The sequence below is a fragment of the Osmerus eperlanus genome, chromosome 23, assembly GCF_963692335.1.
Source record: "Osmerus eperlanus chromosome 23, fOsmEpe2.1, whole genome shotgun sequence".
Classification (NCBI taxonomy): Eukaryota; Metazoa; Chordata; class Actinopteri; order Osmeriformes; family Osmeridae; genus Osmerus; species Osmerus eperlanus.
The window spans coordinates 10,719,592-10,723,682 of record NC_085040.1 but is presented as its reverse complement, the minus strand read 5'-3'; the positions used below and the strand labels follow the sequence as shown (position 1 = coordinate 10,723,682).

At 46.2% G+C, this 4,091-nt stretch overlaps 1 pseudogene; it reads left to right on the top strand.

The window, feature by feature from the left end:
• The first annotated feature begins 1,731 nt into the window (after nucleotides 1–1,731).
• Nucleotides 1,732–1,839, top strand: LOC134010180 (U5 spliceosomal RNA; annotated as a pseudogene).
• Nucleotides 1,840–4,091: the final 2,252 nt, after the last annotated feature.

Sequence of the window (4,091 nt, the reverse complement as noted above, 5' to 3'; positions counted from 1 at the left end):
TGCTCAAAAGGTAACAGTTTGCCTTGTTTCTGTATTGGGTGACTGGGCCATCACTCAACACATGAAGCGTGTCAATCTTGTGGCCAGAGTTTGCTATAATTTATGAAACCAACCATGACTATTGTGATACGATGAAGCATTAATCACGTCATGAAACTTTTCAATTCTTATGCTAAAATAACTTTTGGTAGCTTGTCAAAATTACTTTCTGCATCTCTCTCTCAGGATGTTCTCTCTCCTCTGAGGATCTTTATTCAGCCTCTCCCTATACTTCCTGGTCCTTTCCTTGCTTGTCATCTCAGCCTCACGTTCAATGTGGATCTGAAACTATCCTTAACAAAACAGAGTAGGAAGGTTTGACTTGTGGTGTCCTACAATTCTGAGAGTAACAGAAAAAGGCAAAACTTGAAAAAAGAAAATGCAAACATCACTACTACAATTAGCTACTAAAGGTTGGGAGGGAAGTTAGGAAGGGGATAGGAAGCAGGGAGGTTGGGAGGCGGGAGGAAGTTAGGAGCGAGGGAGGTAAGAAAGGAGGGAAGTTGGAAGGGGGGAGATTGATAGGGAGGGAGGTTGGGAGGTTAGGAGGGAGGTTAGGAGGGAGGGAGGTTAGGAGGGAGAGAGTGATGGTTTTGTACCCCTTGATAGAGCCTACATCCACTGGTGTGACAGCCATTTCCACCAGTGTGACGCTGATTTCATGTCACACTATAGGACAGTGCTGTCACACCAGTGGACGTTTTCAAGATCAAGGTCAGTTTGCGGCCTAGCTATATGAGAGACAGTCTTCAATCCTGACTAACAGTGTTAAGGTTTACATTATTTTCAATAGTCAATCAATATAAATTGATGAAAATTTTCAGATCAATACTTAAATTACGTCACACCAAAGGACTGCATAATGGATCCCATTTCCAACAGTGCACAGAAATAGCAATATTATGAAAATATTTTAGACAGAACTCACCTTGTGTGCAATCCATGTGCTCCAGTGAGGTCTACTGTACTTCCTGGATGAAGAAGGGCCCCTCTCAGTAATAGGGTGCCCAAATTAATGCCCGTTTTATATCTACAGAATAGCGTCACACCAGGTGGACACCAGTTTTGCGGACAAAATGTAAAGTGTCATAATTATTCTAAAATGGGGACCTTAAGACTTATAACCTTTAGTTTCATTAAGTTAACACTACTATAACATCTATTCAAGTACTTTAATGTATTTAGACTTATGTTTCGTTTAATTCAAGTAGTTTTAAGATAAGCAACGCTACCCCGGACAGTCACGCCAGTGGACAAATGTCATGTTTAAAACAAAATATTTACATATTTGAATTATAATGCTCATTAATTACAGATGTATTAGTTCTGGAAGATTAAACTGTATATAAAAACAGATATTTTAATGAAATATTATAAATTTTTATTTATATTTGTCACCATGAACACAAAAATGGAGCGTCACGTCAACCACCCACATGAGTGAGCGAGAGAGTGAGTGAGTGAGTGAAAGAGAGCTGGCTGACAGTCAGCGGCCGAGGTGAAAAATGGGAAGGCAATCGGAATTCGTTTTTTATTGCCATGTCAGTCGACACCAACACGGAGTTGACTGGCTGGAAGGCGCATACGATAAACATGTACGGATCTTAATCGATAAGCGGTTCGCCGACGCGGACGGGTGAGTCAGGGCCAACGGAGGGGTTGGGGGTAGGCCGTTTGGGTCGTTTCAAATCGGCACTCTGGTTCCCCTTCAGCACGCACAAGACTTTCGCCTTTTACTAAAGACTTCCGTGGAGGGGAGCGCCGACGAGTGGAACGTGGTATTTTTGGGAGGCTTTGCCCGAGGGAGGGAAGAGCCTGATGGACGTGTGACAAAAGCAGGGTAAGGTTGGCTTTGGGGTTAGGTGCGTGCGTGCAGGTAAGGATTTTGTCTTTGCTTCTTCCGTAGCTGTTTCAATTCTGTTGCCTTTTCCTTTGCTTTCCGCTTCCTTCCCTGCTTGGCTTTGGGGTTAGGTGCGTGCGTGCAGGTAAGGCTTTTGTCTTTGATTCTTCTGTAGCTGTTTCAATTCTGTTGCCTTTTCCTTTGCTTTCTGCTTCTGTCCCTGCTTCTTCTGCGGCTTTTGGCCTTGGCTTTCCGCTTCCGTCCCTGCTTGGCTTTGGGGTTAGGTGCGTGCGTGCAGGTAAGGCTTTTGTCTTTGCTTCTTCTGTAGCTGTTTCAATTCTGTTGCCTTTTGGCCTTGGCTTTCCGCTTCCGTCCCTGCTTGGCTTTGGGGTTAGGTGCGTGCGTGCAGGTAAGGCTTTTGTCTTTGCTTCTTCCGTAGCTGTTTCAATTCTGTTGCCTTTTCCTTTGCTTTCCGCTTCCGTCCCTGCTTGGCTTTTGGGTTAGGTGCGTGCGTGCAGGTAAGGCTTTTGTCTTTGCTGCTTCCGTAGCTGTTTCAATTCTGTTGCCTTTTCCTTTGCTTTCCGCCTCCGTCCCTGCTTGGCTTTGGGGTTAGGTGCGTGCAGGTAAGGCTTTTGTCTTTGCTTCTTCTGTAGCTGTTTCAATTCTGTTGCCTTTTCCTTTGCTTTCCGCTTCCGTCCCTGCTTGGCTTTTGCTTCTTCTGTAGCTGTTTCAATTCTGTTGCCTTTTCCTTTGCTTTCCGCTTCCGTCCCTGCTTGGCTTTTGGGTTAGGTGCGTGCGTGCAGGTAAGGCTTTTGTCTTTGCTTCTTCCGTAGCTGTTTCAATTCTGTTGCCTTTTCCTTTGCTTTCCGCTTCTGTCCCTGCTTGGCTTTGGGGTTAGGTGCGTGCGTGCAGGTAAGGCTTTTGTCTTTGCTTCTTCTGTAGCTGTTTCAATTCTGTTGCCTTTTCCTTTGCTTTCCGCTTCCGTCCCTGCTTGGCTTTTGGGTAGGTGCGTGCGTGCAGGTAAGGCTTTTGTCTTTGCTTTTTATGTAGCTGTTTCAATTCTGTTGCCTTTTCGTTTGCTTTCCGCTTCCGTCCCTGCTTGGCTTTGGGGTTAGGTGCGTGCAGGTAAGGCTTTTGTCTTTGCTTTTTCTGTAGCTGTTTCAATTCTGTTGCCTTTTTGTTTGCTTTCCGCTTCCGTCCCTGCTTGGCTTTGGGGTTAGGTGCGTGCAGGTAAGGCTTTTGTCTTTGCTTTTTCTGTAGCTGTTTCAATTCTGTTGCCTTTTCCTTTGCATTCTGCTTCCGTCCCTGCTTCTTCTGCGGCTTTTGGCCTTGGCTTTCCGCTTCCGTCCTTGCTTGGCTTTGGGGTTAGGTGCGTGCGTGCAGGTAAGGCTTTTGTCTTTGCTTCTTCTGTAGCTGTTTCAATTCTGTTGCCTTTTCCTTTGCTTTCCGCTTCCGTCCCTGCTTGGCTTTTGGGTTAGGTGCGTGCGTGCAGGTAAGGCTTTTGTCTTTGCTTCTTCTGTAGCTGTTTCAATTCTGTTGCCTTTTCCTTTGCATTCTGCTTCCGTCCCTGCTTCTTCTGCGGCTTTTGGCCTTGGCTTTCCGCTTCCGTCCCTGCTTGGCTTTTGGGTTAGGTGCGTGCGTGCAGGTATGGCTTTTGTCTTTGCTTCTTCTGTAGCTGTTTCAATTCTGTTGCCTTTTCCTTTGCTTTCCGCTTCCGTCCCTGCTTGGCTTTTGGGTTAGGTGCGTGCGTGCAGGTAAGGCTTTTGTCTTTGCTGCTTCCGTAGCTGTTTCAATTCTGTTGCCTTTTCCTTTGCTTTCCGCCTCCGTCCCTGCTTGGCTTTGGGGTTAGGTGCGTGCAGGTAAGGCTTTTGTCTTTGCTTTTTCTGTAGCTGTTTCAATTCTGTTGCCTTTTCCTTTGCTTTCCGCTTCCGTCCCTGCTTGGCTTTGGGGTTAGGTGCGTGCGTGCAGGTAAGGCTTTTGTCTTTGCTTCTTCTGTAGCTGTTTCAATTCTGTTGCCTTTTCCTTTGCTTTCTGCTTCCGTCCCTGCTTCTTCTGCGGCTTTTGGCCTTGGCTTTCCGCTTCCGTCCCTGCTTGGCTTTTGGGTTAGGTACGTGCAGGTATGGCTTTTGTCTTTGCTTCTTCTGTAGCTGTTTCAATTCTGTTGCCTTTTCCTTTGCTTTCTGCTTCCGTCCCTGCTTCTTCTGCGGCTTTT